General features: G+C 44.2%; 1 long non-coding RNA gene across 1 annotated transcript; it reads left to right on the top strand.

The window, feature by feature from the left end:
• Nucleotides 1-972: 972 nt before the first annotated feature.
• LOC125156588 (uncharacterized) lies at nt 973-18,680 on the top strand. Its single transcript, XR_007148691.1, has 3 exons — nt 973-1,148; nt 10,817-10,968; nt 18,439-18,680. It is a non-coding gene; the product is annotated as an uncharacterized LOC125156588 (long non-coding RNA).
• Nucleotides 18,681-27,391: the final 8,711 nt, after the last annotated feature.

Genomic DNA, 27,391 nt, shown 5'->3' with positions numbered 1-27,391 from the left:
CACGAAAGCATCTACAGAGTGGGCTCCTTGGGGCTCCATTGACATTTGAGATGAAAGCAACCCATCAGGATCTGGGGTAAAAAGTTGCAGCTTCCTCAGTGAGGTCGTCTCTTTAATGAGTGGGGGGGGGGGGGGGGGGGCACATTTTCAGGGGATGTAGAGTTTCAGTGACATTGAAGGGAGCAGCAATAGAAAACCTATAAAAGCATTTAAACTGTAAGGAAGAGGAAACCCGCACCTCTGTAGGGGTTACATCTGTGCTGGGACCCACCCGGAAGACCCGTCAGGGCAGAATTGTTAGGATATTCCTGTAGGATGGTGGTAGCGGAGGGTGTGGCTCTCGCCCAGGGCTGCGGGTGCTGCTAAGAACCAACGAGATTGTGTAGAATCGGCTGGTGGAGGGTTGGGATCCATGGAAAAATCAGTGGTGGGAAGGGGAAGTGGCACATGGGGAAATGGAACGCATTTCAAATGTGGCCCCGTAGCAGGGACTGTGGCCCAGAATTACAGGTTTTTGTCTGGCACCTTGTTGCTGAAGAGAACAGTGGGGAGGCAGCTGAGAAGTCTAGGTGTGATACGTAGATGGCCGGACCGGAGTCTAGGGCATTGTCAGAAGGCTTATGCCCATTTCAAAGCTGTGAGGTGCTTGGGAAGCAACGAGAGTGTGCATGCACTTCAAATCCGTGGTTTTCCAGAACTGGTAGTGTGGAAAAGCCATGGGTTAAAGAAAATAAAAGGTTATGGACCAGAGCTTTTTAAAAACCTGGGTCATTGTCTTAGGAGACCTTTGGAGACCTACCTCTTTGACACTAAGAGCCCTTTGCGTGTGTCAAGCTCACCTTTTCCAGAGGCAGTTACTGGATGTGCCTCATTAACCGCGAACATGGAGAAAGTACCCTACCTCCACGCTGTCTTTGTCCCACCCATTTCTCTGCATCTCACATTCTGGACTTTTTTGTATCTTAGGGCCTGCCCATCATGCTGAGTCCCAATGCTGGTGGACACCTGGGCATCTTCCCTAATAGTGGATGGATGAGGCTTAGCTGTTAGGATGTTGTGAACCTGTATATATCAGGGGAAATTACCCACAGAGAAAAGTCAGCCATCTGTCCCTCTGAAGAGGATCGAACTCTGGGAAAGTAAAGTATGTAAGTATCTATTTCTGGAATCCCAGGAAGAGGTCTGGAAATATATTCTAAAAGGTCAGAAATCAGTTGTTAGCGTTTAGGGATATCAGTCAGTGTTAACCTAAATCAGAAAGACTGACCCAGGGCCTTTAACGTGAAAGTCTCACCTTCTGTTCCTTTCAGAGGTAGACACTATTCCCCCTCCTCGTTTGAAGAGAATAAGTGAAATGGGCTGAGAGGGGGCTGAGGCTATACAAAGGCCCTAGTGGATTCTCTAGTCTGGCTTCCCTTATCTTGGCAACCAAGAAGGCCACATGTTCCAGCCTTTAGAAATAAGGGAGAAAAATAAGAGTCTGGAAAAGGACACGGGGGACAGGTGGCCTTCAGGGAGATTGCCATGTGTAGAAAAGACGCTGTCCCATAGGGCCAGTGAGAGGGTCCCTCAACTGGTTCCCTTTCTTTAAGCCAAGTTAGATGAAGTTCCAAAAGTTGTGTGTGCTGGGAGAACCATTTTATTTCCCGTTTGGATACTCCCTGAACTGCTGCACTTACTGATTTGCCCCTTTGCTACTGGACCTGAGAAGAGGGCTCGATGAGAGGTGGGGGGACAGTTTAGCTCGGCAGGAAGAGGTAAGGGAGGCAGGTGAGATAGAAATCGCAGGTTTGCTGGTGATTGCCTCAGCGTTGGAAAAGTAGGTAGATCAAAAAGTAGGTGGAGCTTCTTTGCGTGGTGCCACCAGGCAGGGACAGCTGAAAGACACATCATCTCTCGCCAGCGACCACTTTATACATACGGGAGCTGCGTCCGCCTGTATCCCATAAGAATGCCGAGGCAAGTGTTAATCTTACTTTACAGACGAGAAAACCATAGCTAAGAGAGGTAAGGATGTAGCAAGTCACAAGGACAAAGCCAGAATTTAAACTCCAGTCAGTGGGTTCGTAACACTTACCCTGTAAAGGATCTTTGTATCTGGAGTATATATCAATCACTTTCTCATATTTGTTGTTTTTGTTTTAATGAGACTCATTACGTTTTCCATGGAAAACATTATTATGTTTACAGACTTTTGGATTATTTTAGATGAAGTAGAAAATCAAATATACTCCTTTTCCTCTTAAAAGTAGAGTAAGATTTCTACTTCTTCCCCTGAAATGTTAACTGCCATGGGAATTAACTTTCATATTAATTACCTCTTGCTGTACAGCAATATTACCGCGAAGGCAGCAGGCTGAAATAACACATTTATTACGTGACAGTTTCTGTGGGTCAGGAGTCTGGGCACGGCTTAGCTGGGACTTCTGCTTTAGAGTTTTACAAAGCTGCAGTTAGGTGTTGGTCAGGGTGGTGGTCTCGTCTGAAGTTTGGGGCAGTATCCACTTTCAAACTCACATGGTTTTGGGAAAAGTCCAGTTCCTGGCATGCTGTCAGCTCCTTGACGGGGGGCCCTCTCCAACTGGTCATACACAATATGACAGCTTGTTTCTGCAAAGCCATCCAGGTTTCTCCTGGAGATGAGCACTACAATCCTACGTAACACAATCACATACATGTAATCATACACACCCTGTCACCTTTGCCACATTCTGTTGGTTAGAAGGAAGTCACAGGTGCCATCTACACAAGAGTATGAACACCACCAGGACGTGGGAGTCAGGGAGGCCACCCTGGAGCCTTGCTTTCCCACCACAGACAACTAAAAAAGCGGACAAAACATAAGAAACAGCTCTTTCGGGCGGTGGGCGACACCCAGTGCAGGTATATGATCCCTGGGATAAAGAAACAAGGTACTGCCTGGAGGCTGTTGCCGGGACCCAGCAGGTAGACTAGTGATTCTGCTCAGCTGAAGGCAAACGTCAGCATCTGCAGGGACCAAAGCGGCTAGGATTTGTGGGCAAACTGCTGGAGAGGAGGGACTTATATAGAGCAAACTCTGAGGATCTAAAGAGGGATTCCTTCAAGGCTTTGGCTGGATACTGGTTTGTACGGGCACAGGGTCCCTCTCCATAGGGCTGAAAAACAAGAAGCCCAGCAGTTCCCAGAGCTCGAGCAGGGCGAGTCCGTGTTCCCTCTTGCAGCGGGGAGAGAGCTCTGATACATGATCAATCAGGATCTTCAGCAGTGTGACAAATTAGCTGTGGGGATAAATTAGCTCTAGACTAAAGGCTGCTCTAGCTAGCCCTAACAAGGCTTAAAAGCAAGCTTTCAAACTTCCTCAGGAACCCGTGTGCCCACTTCTTTTAAAAGAATGCAGTGAAATTCAGCATGCAGCAACATGAGAGTCACAACATCTGGCATCCGATTAAAAAATCACAAAACCTGCAAAGACAAAAACTATGACCCACAATCAAGGGGGAAAAAAAAAACCCATTCAATGGAAACAAACCCAGAAATGATAAAATGAGAGTATTAGCAGAAAAGGATTTGAAAACAGCAATTGCAATATGTTCTAAGGCTCAAGAATGTAGACGAAGACATGAATGTGACGAGGAGAGAAATCAAAGGTGTTAACAAAGACCTAAAAGGGGCTCCTGGGTGACTCGGTCGGCTGAGCATCCAAGTTTGGCTCAAGTCATGATCTCGCAGCTCGTGGGTTCGAACCCCGCGTCAGGCTCTGTGCTGACGGCTCGGAGTCGGGAGCCTGCTTTGGATTCTATGTCTCCTTCTCCCTCTGCTCCTCCCCTGCTCATGCTGTCTCTCTCTCACACAAAAATAAATAAACACTGGGGGGAAAAAAAGAAAGACACAAAAGGAACTTCTGGAGAAAAAAAGATAATATCAGAAATAGAAGACACACTTGATTGGATTAACAAATGCTAGACACCTCCGAAGAAAATCACAGGGGTCCTGAGTACACAGCAATGGAAACTCCAAAATGAAACATGCAGAGAGAAAAAACTGAAAAGAGTCTGAGGGGGTTATGGGATAATATCAAGGGTTCCAACATACATGCAGTTAAGCTATGAGGAGAAGGACCATCAAATAAGAAATAATGGCTACGCATTTTCCACACTTGATGAAAACCATGAACCATAGACCTAAGAAGCTCAATGGTCCTCAACAGAAAAAGATATTTAAAAACACAAATCGCCCTAAATCTACTACAGAAATTGAATTTGTAGGTGAAAACATTCCAACAGAGAACAGAAAACTCCACTCCAGTGAAGGCACCTTCAGCTGCCTTCACTGGTGAAATATACCAACATTTAACGGGAAAAAACAAATCATCTTCATACCAATTCCTCCAGACAAAACAAGAGAAGGGAATATTTGCCAACTCATTTTCAGAGGCCAGAATGACCATGATACCGCAACCAGAAAAGAAATTACAAGGAAAAAGAAAAGAAAAGATACCTATAGCCTAATATCCTTCATATACATGGATGTAAAAATCTTAACAAAATTTTAGCAAAGTGAATCCAACAGTATATAAAAAGGATATTATGTCACATGCAAGTGGGGTTTATTGCAGAAATTCAAAGTGGATTTAACATTCAAAAATCAATCAGTGAGGGGCGCCTGGGTGGTGCAGTCGGTTAAGCGTCCGACTTCAGCCAGGTCACGATCTCGCGGTCCGTGAGTTCGAGCCCCGAGTCAGGCTCTGGGCTGATGGCTCAGAGCCTGGAGCCTATTCCCGATTCTGTGTCTCCCTCTCTCTCTGCCCCTCCCCCGTTCATGCTCTGTCTCTCTCTGTCCCAAAAATAAAATAAAACGTTGAAAAAAAAAATTAAAAAAAAAATCAATCAGTGGATTTCATCCAATTTATAGCCTAAAAGATTAAAAGAGGAAATACATGAATGAAAAACCGTATTTTCGGGGTGCCTGGGTGGCTCAGTCGGCTAAGCGGCCGACTTCGGCTCAGGTCATGATCTCGCGGTCCGTGAGTTTGAGCCTTGCGTCGGGCTCTGTGCTGACGTTTCAGAGCCTGGAGCCTGTTTCAGGTTCTGTGTTTCCCTCTCTCTGACCCTCCCCCGTTCATGCTCTGTCTCTCTCTGTCTCAAAAATAAACGTTAAAATTTTTTTTAAAAAAACATATTTTCATTGTATGCAAAAAACACCATTTCAATATATGCCAAGAAAGAATTTGACAAAATTCAATGCCCCATACACATAAAAATTCCTGGTGAACTAGGCATAAATGGAAACTTCCTCAATTTGGTAAGGAGTACTTGTTAAACACTTACCATGGACATTATACTAAGTGACGACAAACTGAGTGCTTTTCCCTTAAGATTCGGAAGAAGGTAACGATGTCTGTTCTATTCAACATTGTAACAGTCCCCGTCCACACAATATGACAAGGAAAAAGAAAGTATGTAGATTGGAAAGCACAATGTAAAACCTTATTTATTCACAGATGACATCATCATTGCGTAGAAAATGTGAAGAAATGTATAAAAAAACCCTAGAATTTATCAACGAGACTAGTAAAATTGCAGAATGCAAGGTCAATATAGAAATGCATTTCTCTATGCTAGCAACCAACAACGGAAAATTGAAATAGAAAATAGTATAAAAATACATTAAAAACTCAACAAAATGTGTGTAATATTGTACACTGGAAATTAAAAAACACTGTGAAGACAACATTAATGAAATTAATGAGTCACCATGATCATGGAGAGGGAGACGGAGATCAGTTCTCCCTAACTGATGTGAAATTTCAATACAATCCCAACAGAAGTGCCATCAAGCTTTGTTGTAGACATTGGCAAGCTGACTTTAACATGCGCATGTAAAGGACCTGGAAGAGCTGGAACAGTTTTGAAAGAAAGAACCAAGTTGGAGGACTTGACAGTGATTGATTTAAACACAGTAACCGAGTCAGTGTTGTATGGGCGTGAAAATCACCATCCAAACTGGTAGGACGGAATAAAGTCCAGAAATAGAGCCTGACTAAATACGACTGTGGGCACAATAAACGGAACCCTCTCGAAAATGGAGCTGGGAGGCCAAAAGGAGGAGCCTAGAAGGGGGAGCCATATCACCTAATATCAACGATGGGAAGAATGGTCAGTTACAGACTCCAAGAGAATAGTCAACGGGAAAGAATCTCCAATTACAGGTCCCAACAGGGGAACATGCACACCGCAACTCCTACAACGAATCAACTACCCCAGTAACTCAGCCAATGAGAAACGGTCATCACCCTAAGGGATTTTCTTTCCGAACAAGCCTTCCCAACCCTCTCCTTCTTCCCTGTTAAAATAATGTCCCTCTCCTTTGTTGGACTTGCCCCTGCTTTTGCTGTAGCTTGCGGGTTCCAGATTGCGATTCTCTGCTGTTCTTGAATAAACTCATTTTTGTTGGTGAAATAACAGACGGTTTTATTTTTAAGGTAAGCCGAACAAATGAGGCCTAACTGGGGAGGTTTAAAACAAAAACAAGATGCGACAAAAAATATCGCGTGGGATAGAACATGGTGTGCGAGAATCGTGAGGTGAATTTGCATTCTAAGGTCCTTGCTTCACTTGGGAGGAGGAGAAGGATACTGCTTAACTTTTGGGTTTTAGAAGTTAAATATTCCTGGTGAAATATTAGGGGAACTCTTAAAAATAAACCCAAGCCATGGCTGTAGAGGTGAGAGGGATATAAGCTGAAACCCCGCCTCCGCCACGCAGAAGTTTTGTGACTTAGTGTCCACGCGTGTCATGATGCCTATCGCATTGTGGAAGGGGCTCAGTGAGACCAACCAGTGGGGAGGGTTCAGCCCAGAACCTGGCTCACGCTCAGTGCCCAGGAAATGATGGTCCTCCAGCCAGTTTCCTGGTTTTAGCTGGAGATCTCTCTACACAGGCCCAAAGCTGCTTTCCGAGTTACCAGGGTGCTCAGGATTCTTTGGTAGATGAAATCAGAGCACTGGTTCTCCCAGCCTTGTGGAGGTTACTGCCGCAGGGTGTGTGTGTGTGTGGGGGGGACATGTGCTCGCTTTCCTGTTCCTCCCGTGGGTCTGTCGCATCTGGCAGGCACCAAACTGCACCCGTTCCCCATGAAGTAGTAGCGTTGCTACATTCCATTCCCAGCGCCTAAATGTCTCCTCCACGTAGTAGTGGCTTGATAAATACCGCGGGCTGTGCTTCTCTGTAAATCAATCCTCTCTCAGGATTTTAAAGGATTTGAAAATAAGAAGAAAACAAAAGTGAGGTGCACCAAGCAGTTGGTTTCTATTTAAATAGGTTTTAAAAAGGAAAATCTGACTAGTCTTTAAAAAATTTTTTTTCAACGTTTTTTATTTATTTTTGGGACAGAGAGAGACAGAACACGAACGGGGGAGGGGCAGAGAGAGAGGGAGACACAGAATCGGAAACAGGCTCCAGGCTCCGAGCCATCAGCCCAGAGCCTGACGCGGGGCTCGAACTCACGGACCACGAGATCAAGACCTGGCTGAAGTCGGACGCTTAACCGACTGCGCCACCCAGGCGCCCCCTGACTAGTCTTTAAATAGAGGCGGTGCAAGGTGCCTTGAGTTGCTTAATCACCTCACACCTTTCTATGTACACAGCACATGACACAGGGATCCGTGGGTCCCTAAACAGTTCCTTTAGGATGCAGAAAAGTCGCAGGGATTCTGAGTTTATTCAGTGAAGAGCCTGAGTGATGCACAAGACTGTTTAAAAATCAACATATAATGAAACCTTGTTTTCTTTAAGTTTTGTTGGGAAATAATTTCATGTCTACAAAAAGTTGCTGAAACAAAACTAATGTAAACAACTTTATAGGTAGCTTCACCTTTAGCTAATATTTTATCCCATTTGCTTTATCATTATTTGCTTGTGCTTTGTCTCTATTTGCAAATGCACACACACACACACACACACACACACACAAACACAAACTTACACATTTATTTTTCTGAACCATTTAATGGCAAGTTACAGACATGACTCATTTGCTGTAAATATGAAAATGCGTATTTTCTAAGAAGAGGTTTTTTTTTCCTTATATAACCACAGTACAATTATCCACTAAGTAAGTGTGCATTTACTTTTATCTGATTTACCATCCGTATTTCAGCAGTTTTGGTTGACTTAATGCCCTTTATAATAGCTTTTTTCCTTTAGTACCAGATCTTGATTAGAGTCAGAAATTGAATGTCATGGTCATGTCAATTTGTAATAAAAACACACAACAACAACAACAACAACAACAACAACAACTATGGCGAGAACTGGATGACTACTTTTTTTTTTTTTTTTTTTTTTAATTTGAACGTTGAATCCATGATCCTCAGAGATTTGGGGCAGAGAGTTGTGTCTAAAATTTGCTGTCTTGGCATAAGAAAGGATTAGAATACAAGGAAACAAGTTTGTCGGTGATGGAGAAACGCTGAGGAGAGTTGTTCCCTCTGGTGGTCAGAACAGTCGTTTCTAAAGGGCTTGATGGACTTTAAAATATAGGGTCCTAGACACTATCCTCCGAAACGCAAGAGTTAATAGATTTGGTCTTGAGCCCAGGAAACTGTGGGGCTTTTTTGTTTGTTTGTTTTGTTTTTGTTTTGTAGGTGTTTTTTGGGGTTCCTAGGTGATTATGACCTGCCAGCAGGCTCTAGAACACAACCACAGAGGGAAGCCTGACTCTCGCTGTGGGGCATGAGGACCACAACCGACAGCCGATCACTGGCTCTGAACAAATTCACTTCCACTCTTTTTTTTTTTTAAATAATTTATTGTCAAGTTAGTTAACATACAGTGTATGCAGTGGAGTCTTGGCTTTGGGAGTAGATTCCTGTGATTCCTCACTTCTGTACAACACCCAGTGCTCATCCCAACGAGTGCCCTCCTCGATGCCCATCACCCATTTTCCCCGCCACCCCCAATACCTACCCCGATCAACTCTCAGTTTGTTTTCTGTATTTAAGAGTCTCTTATGGTTTGCCTCCCTCCCTCTCTGTTTGTCACTGTTTTTTTTTTCCCCTTCCCTTCCCCCATGGTCTTCTGTTAAGTTTCTCAATTTCCACATATCAGTGAAAACGTGTGATGTCTTTTTCTGACTGATTTATTTCACTTAGTATAATACCCTCTGGTTCCATCCATATTGTTGCAAATGGCAAGATTTCATTCTTTTTCATCGCTGAGTAGTATTCCATTGTGTATATAAAGTCTGCTAACGGGGCCAGCTCTGTACCCACACAGATGTACTATGGGTGGGTTTGTAGCGTGACCTTTGAGCGAGCAATGCCAGCGTGCTAGCTGCTCAAGGTGGTTCTGAGGATCAGAGAAAATAGAAGATGCAAAACGCCCGGCATAGAATAGATACTCAATACGTGCTGGGTGAATTGGATTTTTAATACGGGGCATTTAAAAGAGAAATACTGTGCTCACGGCATCTTGGATGGTGACACATGGCCTCAGAGTTCATCATCTCCTTGACATCAATCACATGATTGATGTCTCAGCCCTCAATGAACATCTTAGCCCTCAATGAAACTGCATACAGAAGGAAGGGCTCGGAAACAAAATAAGTTGAGTTAGGAGAAGAAATCAGACTAAACTCATGACTATCTGATTCTAAAACTTACATGGAAATGCAAAGAGCGGCCAAAATAATTTTGTGAAGGAACACAAATTTGGAGACTTACAGTACCTGAATTAAAGACTTAACTGTAGAGCGACCAAGTCAGGGTGGGAGTGGCATAAGTGTAAACATAAAAATCAATGGGATTAGAAATCTCTCTTCTTAGCGAAAGCCCAGAAATAGACCCCAAATATAGAACAGTTGTCTTGTCAAAGTGCCAAGGCACTTCAGTGGAGAAAGGATAGACTTTCAACAAATGTTACCAGAGCAACTGAATATCCATATGCAAATAAACTTCCATTTCTACCTTGTACTATGAAAAAGGATGAACCCACACTGGATCATATAACTAAATAAGAAAACCTAAAACCAACAAATTACTAAATGAATATTTAAAATCTGGGTTTTCTCTGACAGTGGACACTGTGGGTTCCTCATTTGTATTCCTTGCTGCTTCTCACAGTAGTTCAAAGGGAGCTAGACCCAGAGCCTAAGTACCTGAATTGGTTCCTAGCTTTCCCCCTGGAGCCTTAGAAGGTGGTTAATGAGTAGAAAAAGAAGGACCCTTAACATCCAGAATCTTGGCATGAGAAGGAGACGTGGCTGAGAAGCACATTGATACGTATGGTCTCGATGTGGTCTTGGCCCCACATAGTGTCGTAATCAGTATTTTTTCCATCCTCGAATGCAGAATATTGCAAAGGAAATTTATTAATGTCATCATTAAATATTGAGGTCAATTCATGATTCTAAAATTCTGTGCTAATTTAATGTGATCTAATTTGCCAAAAATTAATTTTTCCCATTTCTACAAATACCGTTTTATCTTTTCCTTTATGGTGTATTTGAGCTTTAACATTTAACATTAAGCTTTTCTTGAACTTGTGGTTCTATCTTTCACATAGATATTTTATCTTATTGTAACTGTAAGAGGAAATCTGATTATTTTTCCCATTGATATGGAGAACAATGAACACATTTATAGACATTGGATTAATGATGTTTATTTTCCTGTCTGAGTGGATTAAAATAAGTAATATCTCAATGGCCATTAGCATTTTCATGCATATAGAATCCCATTTTGACATTATTTGTTGACCCTACAATCATGATTAATGTCATTTATCTCCAGATATTTTAATTCATATATATATTTTTTTCTTTTTTTTTTTCCCAGAGAAACAGTGGGCACAAGCCCCTCCAAGAGGGGATCTATTAAGCCGAAGAGCCTTCTATCCTTGGGTGGGTTTGCCCAGAGGAGCCCCAGTCAGTTGGTATCTGTTGAGTCGAGGGATGGAGACTAATCTCAAGGGAGTGAATCCAGCTTTGGTAAGCTCAAGATATCTTTACAGAGCAACTTCCCTGTGTGTGTACCACTCTAGACAATGGGTACACCATCTTTAAGTAGCTTACAGTTCAGTGAGATGAGAATGGGCATTAGGTGAAGCTACCCATTTTGCTAAGTGCTGGAGGAGAGCGGAGAGGGGCCTTCCCTCACACTTCTCCCATTTCCTGATGTGCCCATGTGTGTAAAGAGAGCCTTAGCAGTGTAAAGCATCTGTCCCAGATCCCTCACTCACTTCGTCCAGGAGAGGTAGTGATTTAGCTAATGGTGAATTTGAGAGGAGAAACCTAGCCAGTGGATCTCAGATCCTTCCTCCCCATTTAAGCTACCTGCAGGAAAGTCTGCCTCTGTTGGATGCCCATCAGCAACCACGGATGGTGAGTGAGCTTACCAAGATTTGGGGTTTGGTATTGCGAAACTGACTTGCTTTGCCCTCCAACAAGCAGCTGTATTAGTGATAAAAATGTCACTTGGCCTTATTCTCAGTGGGTTCAGGATCAAGTAGGGAACAAGAGGCATCATTCATCAGAGTCCTCAAAGATAAATTACAGTAAGAACAGATAGAATGGGTGTACAGAGATGAGGCCCCTAACCTAGCCTGGGGGTCTGGGGAAGACTTTGAGAAGGAAGTGGCCCGGCAAACTGAAGGTTGAATAATTAGTTCATTGGCCAACAAGAAAGGAGAGTGTGTGAAGACCGTGGTCTGAGACGGCGTTATTGGGTAGAAGCCTGGGGTCAAGAAGCAGCATTGTTTGTGTGACAAACAAACAATGCAAGGTCTCTAGAGAGTGGGGTGGGACAGGGAGACGTGCGACTGAGGCCACATGACGTGGAGTGGGATTTGTTTTCCAATGCAACTGTTGCCACCATTTGAGACTCACGGTCTCCCAAATCCCAATGGCTTAAATAACTGGATAGATATGTGTTGACAGTAAGTTGTGTGAAACAGGCTTGAGGACTGTCACAAACATTCCCACCCTCAGTCAACAGGCCATGTGGCTGTAACTATAGGGCTGTCTGAGTTACATTAGTGCTGAGAGGCTGCACAATGAGAAAGGTGAGGTAGCCAGCCTGTGTGATATTGGCATGGTCATATCGAGAAACAATGGAAAAGCGGAGAACATCTAGTGATGTGTGAGCAGCACCTAAAAGTAGGTCATGTGAAAAGACATCAAGGAAACGGGTAAGTTGGCCCCATCCTGTGTTGCCAAGTGATAGATTTTTGTCTCCTTATCAAGCAGGAACTTCCTATTAGAATTGTAGAGAATAAAAGGTTGTTGAGAGGTAGAAATTCTAAAATTAGCTATTATGCAATGAGTCCTACTTTGCAGAAGGCACTGGGGTAAGTGCTTTAAATGCTTCATCTCATTTAAAGCTTAGAACAGCCCTATTGTGACGATATGATTGTCACCTTCCTTTCAGGGATGAGGAAGTGGCACTGAGTGCAGTTAAGTGACTTCCCAAAGCTAATGGGATTTGAACTCAGCTTTAACAATGGCTTGGTTGAAGCCAAGAAAATAAGGGCTGGCCACATCTCAAAGATGTTCTGAAGTCAAAACAAGCCTCTGATTTTATCAGATGAGCAACTTTCCAATATTATAATGCAGTAGAACCCTATTTATTTATTTATTTATTTGTTTGTTTGTTTGTTTGTTTGTTTGTTTTTACCCCAATAACACCACTTTATTTTTTATTTTTTTCAATATACGAAATTTATTGTCAAATTGGTTTCCATACAACACCCAGTGCTCATCCCAAAAAGTGCCCTCCTCACTACCCATCACCTACCCTCCCCACCCTCCCACCCCCCATCAACCCTTAGTTCGTTCTCAGTTTTTAAGAGTCTCTTATGCTTTGGCTCTCTCCCACTCTAACCTCTTTTTTTTTTCTTTCCTTCCCCTCCCCCATGGGTTTCTGTTAAGTTTCTCAGGATCCACATAAGAGTGAAAACATATGGTATCTGTCTTTCTCTGTATGGCTTATTTCTCTTAGCATAACACTCTCCAGTTCCATCCATGTTGCTCCAAAGGGCCATATTTCATTCTTTCTCATTGCCACGTAGTACTCCATTGTGTATATAAACCACAATTTCTTTATCCATTCATCAGTTGATGGACATTTAGGCTCTTTCCATAATTTGGCTATTGTTGAGAATGCTGCTATAAACATTGGGGTACAAGTGCCCCTATGCATCAGTACTCCTGTATCCCTTGGGTCAATTCCTAGCAGTGCTATTTCTGGGTCATAGGGTAGGTCTATTTTTAATTTTCTGAGGAACCTCCACACTGTTTTCCAGAGTGGCTGCACCAGTTTGCATTCCCACCAACAGTGCAAGAGGGTTCCCGTTTCTCCACATCCTCTCCAGCATCTATAGTCTCCTGATTTGTTCATTTTAGCCACTCTGACTGGCGTGAGGTGATATCTGAGTGTGGTTTTGATTTGTATTTCCTTGATGAGGAGCGACGTTGAGCATCTTTTCATGTGCCTGTTGGCCATCCGGATGTCTTCTTTAGAGAAGTGTCTATTCATGTTTTCTGCCCATTTCTTCACTGGGTTATTTGTTTTTTGGTAGAACCCTATTTAAAATGAGTGGAGGGGTAATTGGGTGGCTCAGTTCGTTGAGTGTCAGACTCTAGATTTTGGCTCAGGTCATGATCCCAGGGTTCTGGGATCGAGCCTGGTTGGTGTAGGGCTCACACTGAGTATGGAGTCTGCTTGAGATATTCTCTCTCTCTCTCTCTCTCTCTCTCTCTCTCTCTCTCCCTCCCCTCTCTAAAATAAAAGTTAAAAAATAATGAAATGAGTGGAATCCCAGTATTTATCACAGACAAAAGTGGATTTGCTCTGTATTAAAGTAGAGATATATTGGTACACCTTCTTCCCTGGACCACCCAAGCTGGCTGAATCTCCTGCAACTTCAAAATTTCTTGGGACTCCATAGGCAGATTGAAAAGCTGTTGGATGAGATGATTTTGAAAGATCCTGTGGTCAGGGGATGACAAGTAGTGTGGTGGGGCTCAGGCATAAGAAAGCTGGAAAGCAGGTGCCTTGGTCAGACCCAACAGCTCATGCTGGGGAAGGTTGCTGTTTTAAATCAAACTTTTGGTTTTTAGGTAATTGTGAATTCATTTGCAATTGTAAGAAAGACTATAGAGAGACCCTATGTATCTTTTGCCCAATTCTCCCCAGGGGCAACATCTTGCAAATTTACAGTTCAAAATCAAAACCAGGAGATTGACATTGATCAAGAACATTTCTGTCACAAATGAATCTCCTTTAATCTTTAATCTCCTTTAATACCCATACCCATTTCTATCCACTCCCTCCTTAATTCCTGGCAGTCATGAATTTGCCCTCCATTCCTATTATTTTGCATTTCAAGAATGTTGTATAAATGGAATCATATAGTATGTAATCTGTCAAACTTGGCTTTTTCCACTCAGCACAATTTTCTGTACATCCAGTCAGTCAATCCTCAAACACCAAGCCAACTCTGGACTTTATACTCATTTCCTTGTTACTTCTCACCCCAAACAAAGTTGACTCTGTGGCCCCAGCTAATCAAATTTTTCTATTTTCCTCTTTCTTGTTCTTTAATCTTTATCCTCTAAAAGCTTTCTGCCTTCACCCCATTTACAGTTCTCCAAAAGGAGACTGTTCACTTTTGTGAAGCGTTACAGTTTTTTGCATCACCTAAATTGTCTTCTTTGATAAATTTTAAAAAATATTTTATTTTATTTTTTGAGATAGAGAGAGAACACATGAGTGGGGGAGAGGGGCAGAAGGAGGGAGAGAGAGAGAAAGAGAAGGAGGGGGAGAATCTTAGTTCACTTCGTGAAGTGTTACAGTTTTTTGTGTCACCTAAATTGTTTTCTTTGATAAATTAAAAAAAATAATTTAATTTAATTTTATTTTACTTTTTTTTTTTTTTTTTTTTTTGGGACAGAGAGAGACAGAGCATGAATGGGGGAGGGGCAGAGAGAGAGGGAGACACAGAATCGGAAACAGGCTCCAGGCTCTGAGCCATCATCAGCCCAGAGCCCGACGCGGGGCTCGAACTCCCGGACCGCGAGATCGTGACCTGGCTGAAGCCGGACGCTTAACCGACTGCGCCACCCAGGCGCCCCTTTTATTTTACTTTTTGAGATATATAGAGAAAACATGAGTGGGGGAGAGGGGCAGAAGGAGGGAGAGAGAGAAAGAGAAGGAGAGGGAGAATCTTAGTTCACTTCGTGAAGTGTTACAGTTTTTTGTGTCACCTAAATTGTTTTCTTTGATAAATTTTAAAAAATTATTTTATTTTATTTTATTTTATTTTATTTTATTTTATTTTATTTTACTTTTTGAGATAGAGAACACATGAGTGGCGGAGAGGGGCAGAAGGAGGGAGAGAGAGAGAGAGAAAGAGAGAGAGAGGAAGAGAGGGAATCTTAAGCAGGTTCCATGCTCAGCATGGAGCTCCATGTGGGGCTCGATCCCATGTCTCTGGGCTCATGATGTGAGCCAAAATCGAGAGTTGGATGCTCAACTGACTGAGCCACTGGGAGCCCCATCTTCTCTGATAATTTTTCAAAGAATCATTTGATACAAAACAGTTTTTAATTTTAGTGAAGTCCAATTTATCTATCTTGTCATTTATTGCTTGCACTTTTGGTATTCTATCTAAAAAACCATTGCCAAATCCAAGGTTGTGAAGAGTCACCTTGAGGCTTTCTCCTAAGACTGTCATGATTTTAACTCTTATATTTAGATCTTTGGTCCATTTTGAGTTAATTTTTATATATGATGTGACATAGGTGCCATTTTATTCTTTGGTATGTGGATATCCAGTTGTCTCATCACTATTTGTGGAAAAGACTATTCTTTTCCCATTGAATAGTCTTTGCACTCTTGTTTAAAATCAGTTGATCATAGATGTATGTTTTTATCTTTGGACTCTCAGTTCTATCCCACGGATCTATATGTTTATTCATATGTCAATTCCACACTGTTTTGATTTTTATTGGTATGTAATAAGTTTTGAAAACGGGAAGTGTGACAAGTCCAGTGTTGTTCTTTCCTCAAGATTCTTTTGATTATTTGGGTTCCTCATAATCTTGCATGAATTTTAGGATCAGCTTTTCCATCTTTACAAAAAAAATGTCATTGGGGCTTTAATAGAGATTGTATTGAATCTGCAGATCTCTTTTGGGGAGTATTGCCGTTTTAACAATATTTATTCTTTCAACTCATGAACATGAGCTGTCTTTCCATTTATTTAGATTTTCTTCAATTTCTTTCAGTAGTTTTTCAGTGTATAAGGTTTGCATTTTTTTTGGTTAAATTTATTCCTAGGTATTTTCTTCTTTTTGATGATACTGTAAATACAATTACTTTCTTAATTTTCTTTTTGGATTGTTCACTGCACATATGTAGAAAGACAACTTATATTCGTGTGTTGGTCTTGTAATCCATAACTTCTTCTTCCTTTTAATGTGTAGGTTTACAGCTATAATTTTGCCTGTGAGCACTTCTTTTTCTGCATCCCATGGTGTTTATGTAGTGTTTTCATTTTCAATCATCTCTAACTATGTTCTTATTTCCTTTGTGATGTTGTCTTTGAGCTATTGATTATTTAGGAGTGTGTTGTTAAATATCTACACATTTGTGAAATTTCCAGTTTTCCTATAGTTATTGATTTCTAGGCTTATTCCATTGTGGTTGGAGAACATACTTTGTATGACTGCAATCTTTAAAAACTTATTGAGATTTGTTTTGTGGGTTAGTATATGGTTTATCCTGGAGAACATTCCATGTGCACTGGAAAAGAATGTTTATCCTGCTGATGGGCTGTTTTAAAACTGTCTGTTACATCTTATTGATTTATAGTGTTGTTTAAGTACTCAATAGCCTTATTGACCTTCTATTTAGATGTTCTATACATTTATTGACGTGGGGTATTAAAGTCTTCTACAGTTATTTTTTTTTTTAATTTTTAAAAAAAATTTTTTTTTTCAACGTTTATTTATTTTTGGGACAGAGAGAGACAGAGCATGAACGGGCGAGGGGCAGAGAGAGAGGGAGACACAGAATCGGAAACAGGCTCCGGGCTCCGAGCCATCAGCCCAGAGCCCGACGCGGGGCTCGAACTCCCGGACCGCGAGATCGTGACCTGGCTGAAGTCGGACGCTTAACCGACTGCGCCACCCAGGCGCCCCTACAGTTATTTTAGACTTATCTATTTCTCCTATCAATTCTGTCAATGTTTCCTTCATGTATTTTGGGGCCATGCCGATTGAGGTGTATATATTTAACATTATCAGTATATAATGTTCTTTGTCACCTTTCCCCACAGTTTTTGATTAAAAGTCTATTTTGTCTGATATTACGTACAGCTACCTCAGCTGCCTTTTGGTTTCTGTTTACATGGTAAAAAATAGTACTATTTGCATGGGAAAAAGTTCCCCATCTTTTGACTTTCAACCTGTTTGTGTCTTTGGATCTAAAGTAAATCTCTACTAGATGGCATAAATATGGATTATGATTTTTTATCCATCCTGCCAATATCTTTTTTCTAACTGCAGAGTTTAAATCATTTACATTTAAAGGAGTTATTGATAAGGAAGGACTTAATTCTGACATTGTGTGGTTTGTTTTCTTTTTCTTTTTTAAGTTTATTTATTTATTTTGAGAGAGAGCTAGAGAGAGAGAGAGAGAGTGGGTGAGGGGCAGAGAGAGAGAGGGAGAGAGAGAATCCCAAGCAGGCTCCATGCTGTCAGCACAGAGCCTGATGCGGGGCTCGATCCCACGAACAGTGAGATCATGACCTGAGCTGAAATCAAGAGTAGGAAGCTTAACTGACTGAACCACCCGGGCGCCCCTGTGGTTTGTTTTCTGTGTCTTATATCTTTTTTTTTTTAATTTTTTTTAACGTTTATTTTTTTGAGACAGAGAGAGACAGAGCATGAACAGGGGAAGGGCAGAGAGAGAGGGAGACACAGAATCTGAAACAGGCTCCAGGCTCTGAGCGGTCAGCACAGAGCCCGACATGGGGCTCAAACTCACGGACAGTGAGATCATGACCTGAGCCGAAGTCGGACGCTTAACCGACCGAGCCACCCAGGCGCCCCTGTATGTCTTATATCTTTTATGTTCTTCAATTTCTCCATATGGCCTTTTGTGTTGAATTAATTTTTTAATGCCATACCCTTTTGATTCCCTCCTCGTTTCCTTGATTGTATATCTTAAGTTTGTTTTCAGTAGTTGCTCTGGGGATTACAATTAATATCCTCAATTTATAGCAATCTCATTTGCATTGATACCAACTTATCTTTAATAGTAAAAAAAAGAATCTTCCCCTCTACGGCTTCATCCGCCTCACCTTTGGATTATCGCCAATTATATCTTTATATATTATGTGCTAATTAATATGTAATTTCTAATTATTCTTTTACGAATTTTTTTAACTCCTATAGGGAACAAGAAGAGAAACAAAGAGGCTCACATTTTGAAAATAACACATAACGGGGTCCTACACTCAAGAGTTCAAGGTGTAGTCTTGGCCGATGTTGAGGTTGTTCTCTGCATCGCACTGGTCTGAACGCGTCTCCAGAGAGAACAAACGAACAGGCTTCATGAACGGGGGTGCAGGATGCCTCACTCAACACCGTCCAGCGGAGGGGCGCCTGGGTGGTGCAGTCGGTTAAGCGTCGGACTTCAGCCAGGTCGCGATCTCGCGGTCCGTGAGTTCGAGCCCCGCGTCGGGCTCTGGGCTGATGGCTCGGAGCCTGGAGCCTGTTTTCGATTCTGTGTCTCCCTCTCTCTCTGCCCCTCGCCCGTTCATGCTCTGTCTCTCTCTGTCCCAAAAATAAATAAAAAAACGTTGGGAAAAAAAATTAAAAAAAAAAAAACAAACACCGTCCAGTGGAGAGTGGCTCCACCAGCTGACCAGACACCAGCCCATCTTTTCAGTCTGCCGACTGAACATTCTGCACATTCCAATCTCAGGGAGCGCTTGCTGCTAGGTTTTCCTCACTCCCTCCCAGTTCCATGCCAGGATGATAAATTCTGCGCGGGTCATGGAAAAATTGTTGAGTTATACTACAGTGTGAAGAAGAGAGCGTGCTGGTTCAGTATCTTGGATGTCTGAGTCCTGGATACTCAGCTTTCTAAATTGGTGACTTGCCATTTTGCTTACGCGCTACTCTCTGTTAAGCCAAGCATCCAAAGACTGATTGGCTTTCAGTATTTTGGTAAAATCATGGTCTGAAAAGTTGAGGAGTGGATCTTGGAACATTGGTACCCAAGAGAGGTGCACCTACGAGAGCCCCATCTGCCTTGATAAGCATCACGTAAAGCTGAGACATGTGTGATAAATCTTCACATTATATCCGTAGCCCTTATTTCCAAGCATATTAAAATTCATTTGACATTCCAAGGGCAAACTAACCCAAGCATTGAGCTCTGAGAGACATGTCAGGCATATCCAAGCCTCAGAGGTATACTTAATAGGCATATGATTAATGTCTGGTGAAGATTTACTCAAGTTAAGTTTTATTTTGAGGTGAAAACATGACACTGAGATGGAAATAAATCAAATAATTAAGAACAGAGTTGCTGTTATCACCACATAATCTGGCAATAAATCAGTGGAACAGAATATTTATTTGAAAAAATGTGAGATTTTTGAGGTGTTATGTATTAATTCAACTCGCATTCGCTAACAGTTATTAAAAACTACTATGGGCAAGACTGGCCTAAGCAGTTGTTGTGCATAGGGATGTGTGTGTGTGTGTGTGTGTGTGTGTGTGTGTGTGTGTGTGTGTTAGGGGGTAAATAAAAGAATGTGTGAGAAATGCTACTTTCTGTCTTCAAAGAGCTTATGATATAGAAAGAGAGAGGAGCCATGCTTTAATCTAAGGCAAATGTGACGAATACTATAAAAAAAATTGGAACTGCTTCATGTGGGGGCCAGGAATGATATACTGCGTTGGTTTGAAGAAGCTGGGAAAAGCATTACAGAGACAATGATGAGATTTGAAGTCTGTAGGCTTTCTAAGGCCTCAGCTCATTGTCACCCGGTCTCCTACTGCACTCCTCCAAACGTAACCGCTCGCAATGACTTTACCAACGACACCCTTGTCGCTAAATGGAACAGGTACTTGTCCTTATCTAAACAAAATTCACACCACTTGTGGTTCTTACCTTCCCTGCTTTCTTTGAAGATGATCCATTTTCAGCTTTAAAAAAAATGATTTTATTTTATTTTTTAAAGTTTATTTACTTATTTTGAGAGAGAGAGAGAGTGAGCAAGGAAGGGGTAGAGAGAGAGGGAGAGAGAGAGAGAATCCCAAGCAGGTTCTATGCTGTCAGCACAGAGCCCGGAATGGGGCTCAATCCCACGAACCGTGAGATCATGACCCGAGCCAAAGTCAAGAGTCCGACGCTTAACTGACTGAGCCAGCCAGGTGCCTCCATTTTCAGTTTTAACTCTCATCCCAGCAGGATGAGACCGTGCCCACCTGCTCAGGAGAGAGGGAGCCACTGTGCTGGGGTGCAGAAGCTAGCATCGTCACCTTGTACAACCACTCTTGGGATCATCTGGCTAAGATGCAGCTGTTAAAAATGGCACCTCCACAAAATGCATCACTTAGAGATGGGCATTCCAGAGAAGAGTAGGCCTGACTTACCGGGTTGGGGCCCCGTGGAACCCACAGAAGAGACTCCAGACAGGGCCGGCACAGCAACAGAGGGGAGGCCATCATCAGTGCGTGGTGACGAGGAAGCAAACTGTGGTCTCAGCCTCCATTGGCAGCTGTACACAGCTCCCTTCACGTGGGCCACAGCGCGGGAACCATTGATTGTTCTTTCTCACTGCCCCTCTCCCCTGTCATAGGAACAATCTGAAATGGTGGTGGTGGCCAAGCTCTTCTCATCAGAGTTCTGTAAACTCACGTGGGGGTTTCTGGCGTTCCCTGCCTTACATACGTTTCCGTTAGGAGTGCAGGTGACATCAGAAATAGTACCTTGGTCAACACTGGGACGCTCTGAACGTGGATATATCGCAAAGCGAGGCAGAAAAATCAGCTGATTTGGAAATCAGTCAGCTTGTAGTGGAGACTGACACTCAGACATCAGTGCTGTGGATGGACTAAAGGTCTGAAAAGAGGGAACATTTGCAATACTACTGTATGGAATTCATTCACTCATTCATGAACACAGTTATTGAATGCCCGCTAACACGTCAGACTTTGAGAGACGATCGAATCACAATCTGAAGAGGGAACTCTGTTGTTACGGTTAGGTCTTGTTTAACCATGCTGAGGGAAGCCCAGTACAAGGTACATCTCTGAGTTAGGAGGTAGGATACGTGGGGTGTGCTCCGGGGGAAGGTATGAGTTGTCTTGCCAATACCATGCATTAGACAGTCCTTCTTGGACGGAAGGGTTCTTGCTGTGTCATTAGAAGTACCCTGGGCAAATCATTTGACATTCCCAGGACTCACCTTTCTCCAACGAGAATCTTTGGTTTAGATTTGCGTTGCTAACGGTTGAGCTCTGTGAGGACGGAACGGGGAGCAAGGTGAAGGTCTGCACCATTTCGGCCATTTGGCACAAATGCAGGGTGCAGATTCTGCATTTTTTTTTAAATTTTTTTTTTCAACGTTTATTTATTTTTGGGACAGCGAGAGACAGAGCATGAACGGGGGAGGGGCAGAGAGAGAGGGAGACACAGAATCGGAAACAGGCTCCAGGCTCCGAGCCATCAGCCCAGAGCCTGACGCAGGGCTCGAACTCACGGACCGCGAGATCGTGACCTGGCCGAAGTCGGACGCCCAACCGACTGCGCCACCCAGGCGCCCCCAGATTCTGCATTTTAAAAAGAACTTGATTCTGGGGGCGCCTGGGTGGCTCAGTCGGTTAAGCATCTGACTCTTGATTTTGGCTCACGGTGCATGAGTTCGAGCCCCACATCAGGGTCTGAGCTGATGGTGGAGCCTGCTTGGGATTCTCTCTCTCCTTCTCCCTCTCTGCCCCTCCCCCCTCTCTTAGAATAAATAAATAAACTTTAAAAAATAATAAATATAGAAGGACTTGACTCTGTTCTGTTTCGAGACCTACCGATGGCAGAAAGTTGAATTCGGGTCGAACCAGTTGCTTGACGCTTTTCTGGGTCAGTTCAGGGTTTCCTCTCCTCCTGGAGCTGCTGTCACTTAGACGTCTCTTCCTATCTGTGCTGCCATCTCCTGAAACGAGCCTGCCGCCCTCCAGTCTCTGCCCAGCACCTCACACAGTCACTCTGTGTCCCCTTTGTCCTGATAAGAGGGCCACCTTGGCAGCCACCCTCGCTAAGTCACTGTGATGGAGTCTCATTTTTGGTGTTCATTTTTTTCTTCGTTGCTTGGCACACAGCACGTGTCGAGAAGTATTTGTTGGATAGATGAACCTTCCCTCTAGGGCGTCAGAGAGGGGTTCGTGAGAAGCTTGGGTGATTTCCCGTCATTCCGGGACCTTGGCCGTGAGGATAGGGACCTCTCTGGCCTCCGTTGTTTCGTTCCTCTCTGATTCTTCATTCTCACCTCGCGGGAGCGTCAGTAAGTCTGTGCCGCCTACGTCTGTTCCTGTGCCCCATTTTTTTAAGGCAATTCACCCCATGTGGTGAAGATGTAGAATTTGCAAATCTGAATCAGGGATCCTCAGTGTTTTGTGGTTTCATAGACCCCGTTAAGAGTATCATGAATTTCCGAGCACCTGCGTGGCTCAGTCGGTGAAGCGACCGACTTCGGCTTGGTTCATGATCTCACAGTTCATGGGTTCGAGCCCCGCGTCGGGCTCGGTGCCGCCAGCTCAGAGCCTGGAGCCTGCTTCCGATCCTGCGTCTCCCTCTCTCTGCGCCTCCCCTGCTTGTGCTCTGTGTCTCTCTGACTCTCAAAAAATAAAGGTTAATAAAAAATTTTTTTAATAATAGAATGTACTAACAACTGCAATACATTAGAATCACTGAGCAGAAAGTAACAGGAAAGACTTCTAGATGCCTTCATTTCTTTTTTTTTTTTTTTTAATTTATTTTGAGAGAGAGAGAGAGAGAGAGCACACGCAAGCAGGGGAGGGGCAGAGAGAGAGAGGGGAACAGAATCCCAAGCAGGCTCCACGCAGTCAGCACAGAGCCTGATGTGGGGCTCGAACTCACAAACCGTGAGATCGTGATCTGAGCTGAAGTCAAGAGTCAGATGCTTAACTGACGGAGCCACCCGGGCGCCCCTAGACGCCTTCATTTCAGTGATAAAGAAACCGAGACCCAAAGCGAATAGAAGACTTTCCGGGGACGTCAGTGAGGTGCAGGTGAAGGACGCTGTGCTCCAGCTCCTGTTATGAGTCTCATGTGCCGAAGGTGCCATTTGGGTGGCACAGCACTGTCTGGGCTGGAAGGGCGTTGGTCTCCCTCCAGACAGCCGGCGCTTACCTGTCGCAAACTAGGTCGCTCAGACTCACCTGCTTAAGTCATTGGTTTTAGGACCAGAGCTATTTCTTTTCCTCCCTCCCTCCCCTCCTCCCTTCTTTCCGTCTTTCTCTTTTTCTGTTTTCTTTCTGTTTCCTCTCCCCTCCTCCCTCCCTCCCCCTTCCTTCCTTCCCTTTCTTTTTCTTGCTTGCTTTTCTGTTTTCTTGATTCCTTTCGGTTTCTCTCCCTTTCGTTGCCTCTTTCTCTCTCGCTTTCCTGCTTTCCTTTTTCTTTCTTTCCTTCGTTCAGTTAGTTCTCCATAAGCGGAATGTAATTCCGGGTTTGGGGCCATTTCCCACCGTTGTCGGTGAGACCGTCCAGGAGCAGTCCCTGAGACCGGATTTGGGGTGAAAGACAGTTGTCACGGAGCCGCAGCTTTGAAAGGAAGGGGGAGAGGCCGCCTGGGCGGTGACGGAAGGTGAGCTGTGAAGGCCCCTCACAGTCCTGCCTCCCCACCGGGCGGCCGGAGCGAGCAGCGGCCCAGAGGCCTGGGCCTCGGGTACCACAACCCCAGAGGCCTCTCTTGCTGAGGGGAAACCGAAGAGGTAAATGAGTCAGACAGACGAGAGCCCCTGTGGCTGCGGTTGGCCTTGGAGCACGGTTGACAGTGCTCGCCTTCCTCCTCCGTTACGTGTCCTAGGTGCTCCCTGCACTCAGGGGCCGCCAGGCCTCAGCTGTGGGCCTGGTTACATGGCCCAGAGGCTTCCCTGAGGGACACGGTCCTTCCCAGGCTTGGGGTGCTTTCCCTGGCCGTTGTAGTCACATCCGGGCAAGAGACGTTGGAACATCTCTGTGGGGAGAGCTTGGGTCCCTCCAGGGCCCAGGATCAGCCACTGCCCCCAGGGAACAAGCATTTCTTTGTAGAAGTTGGCCAATCTCCTCATATTTGCCGCTGAGATGTGAGGTGGGGCGCCTGAAGGGGTTTGGTGTCAGAATCTCTGGAACATCTGAGGACAAGTCAAGGCCCACAGACCAGTCGGCATCAGAAACCTCTCCTATCCAGTTCCGTGTGGAAAATCACAAAAGGAATGGGGTGGGGAAGGCCCTGGCTTCTGTCGTAGTCAGGGTGGTTGTGGGACCTGACCTGGTCCCCAGGGGGTGGCGATGTCATGTGCTAATTCCAGCAAGCAGTCTCTGTCTCGGGTTAAGTTACCCCGGCCCCCCCAAAACGGCTGCCATCTTGGAGGGGTGTGCTTGGACCACACGGTGGGCGCCCTCAACAGCCTCCGAAACCATCCCTGATTCCTGCCTCAGGACACATAATAATTTGTTCCGGAGAAGGTGAGATGGTGGCTGTCACCTCAGGAAAGAAGCTGGACGAGGTAGGAAAAAGTGGTGGCTAGACTTTACGTGTTTGAGGGCTGCTATCAGTGGGGAGCCCCTGAAGACGGGTGACCAGGGCAGACTGGCCATTTCAGCAAGAGACGATGCCGTTCGAGGTTCAGTCTGATTAAAGCAAGGTCGTACGACACAGGATGAAGAACCTGCCTCTGCCTTCTCAGGAATGTACGTCTTGTACAGGAGGTATAGGCCCCTTGCAGAAAGGAGGAGAAGGCAAGAGAAGAGGGGACCGACACTCACGACTCAGGCCGGGGGGCGGTAACTAGTGATCCTGTCTCGGAAGGGCAACACAGCAGTAGGTTTCCAGATCCTGAAAAATACTTACGCCCTTTGACTGTCACTCCATTTATAGTCTATTTTAAGGAAATCAAAAGGGATGCCCACAGAGATCCATCATAGCTCTTCATGGACTAGCTCTTCGCATATATTGAAAAAAATCAAATAATAGGAAAATTGATATGTCGTTTAAGAGACATCTCTATGCCAGGATAGTACACAGTCACTGGGAATTTGCTGAAGAATTGTTAATGATATGAAGCAACGTTTGATGACACTTTAAGGGGAAAAAAAGAAATATATATTTACACATATATGTATATGTATATAAGTATATGTATGTAATATATAAATATATACACATATAATTATATACATACCTTGTAATTTCACATTGAAATATACACATTATGATGTCAAGTGTGTGAATTTATTTACATATGCCTATATGCATGTATTTATAGAAAAAACAGGTCCAGATTTGAAATTTGGAGCTGCTGTGATCACAATGTACTTTTACGTCTACAACCGAAAGGGAGGGAGAAAGACACCTTCCAAATTTTTGTATAGCTCTAAGAAAGTCTATACATTTTTTTCATAACTCTGAGAAAATCTATACATTCTGTCCAATTATTATCCAGTTATTTGGGCCAATTACAACGAGGCCAATAATGTCAAAGTTGAATTAGCTACCCCATGTTGGATAACTGGCTGTAAGTGTTGATAACGCCTGTATGATAAATACAATTTCTCACAAACAAGTAGAACAGCTGTATGGTCTCTGAGGTCAGGGCATCCTCAAGGTTATAGAAAACCTCCACCTTAATTGTTTTTGGAACTTGCGGCCTTTGGTTTGTTAAACGATAAGCTGAGTCATATCAGACATAATACAAATTTATTTGAGGGGCGCCTGGGTGGCTCAGTCAGCTGAAGGCTAGACTTCAGCTCAGGTCATGATGTCACGGTCCGTGAGTTCAAGCCCCTCACGGGGCTCGCCACTAACAGCACGAGAGTTTTCTTTGGATCCTCTGTCCGCCCCCCCCCCCCCCGCCCCTCCCCTGCTTGGGCTCTCTCAAAAATAAATAAAACACTAAAATAAAGTGTTTATTTGAGCAAAAATCTGGCATCAGGCAGCACCAAGCCAGAAGTGGTTAGGAGGGCTCCATCGACAGGTGCAGGGGAAAGACTTCTGTAGAGAAGGAGCAAAAAGGATGTTATTGGCTGGCTGCCGCTGAAAGCCTAGCTGGTTGTGACCGGCCGTCCTTGGGTTTTGACTTTTAACCTGGAAGCATTTACAGGCTTAGGTTCTGGTTTGCTTACCAAAGGTTGCCAAGGCATGAGAACCACCTCAGCCTAAGGGCCTCCTGGTTTAACCATTCGAACAGGGTTTTTTTGCTTTGTTTTGTTTTGTTTTTTAACATTTATTTATTCTTGAGAGACAGACATGGAGCGTGAGCAGGGGAGGGGCAGAGAGAGGAGGAGACACAGAATCCGAAGCGGGCTCCAGGCTCCGAGCGGTCAGTCCAGAGCCCGACGCGGGGCTCGAACTCACAAACTGCGAGATCGTGACCTGAGACGGAGCCGGTCGCTTAAACGACCGAGCCACCCAGGCGCCCCTCCCCCCATTTGAACAGGTTTTAATGATGATTTTAACTAAGGCTGAACAAGAGTGCCACACCATCTGCTCTTCATATGCTTCTACATTTCCTCCCAATTTTCTGGATCAGGGACTTCTCTCGAATCCATGCCTACCCCTCCGCCCTGCTTGGCTCCTTCTCCACTTTAGTTTCCAGAGGCTGGTTCTGGGCATGCCAGTCCTGGCTCAGGCTCTCCCGTGCCCCCGCTCCACTGGGGTCCAGTCCCGAAGCTGATGTGGCTGGAGATTGGCCTCCTTTCCCAGCCCGGCCCCCAGAGCTTCCTCCCGGTGCCTCTTGTTCCTCTCCTGTTGACAACTGCTCATTATCCTGGTCTTGGTATTAGATGCCTCAGAGCCGACTGATTTCCTCAGAGGTGCCTGCCTGGTCCCTAGTCTAAATAGGGGGACACATCCCCTCTGTTCTCGCTCGCAGCCGTCTCCACTTTCCCTCCGTGACTTGACAATTCATGTTTTTGTTTTGGGCATTTTGCTCGCCTCTCCCCAAGGCTGGGAGCTCACTGCCCTGCACCCAGCCCCCCCCCCCCCCCCCCACAGCACTTGGTAAACAGTAGTTGCTCAGTTTGTGCGTGAACCATCTAGACGACAAATGGAGTAATGCACCGTAGGAAGAAGCCTATCAAGGAAGAGATGATAGTATTGTTCAGCAGCCTTTATCT

Source organism: Prionailurus viverrinus, chromosome F2 (assembly GCF_022837055.1).
Source record: "Prionailurus viverrinus isolate Anna chromosome F2, UM_Priviv_1.0, whole genome shotgun sequence".
In the NCBI taxonomy this organism is placed as follows: Eukaryota; Metazoa; Chordata; class Mammalia; order Carnivora; family Felidae; genus Prionailurus; species Prionailurus viverrinus.
Note: the sequence above shows the minus strand (reverse complement) of the source record. Positions and strands in the feature narration are given on the sequence as shown.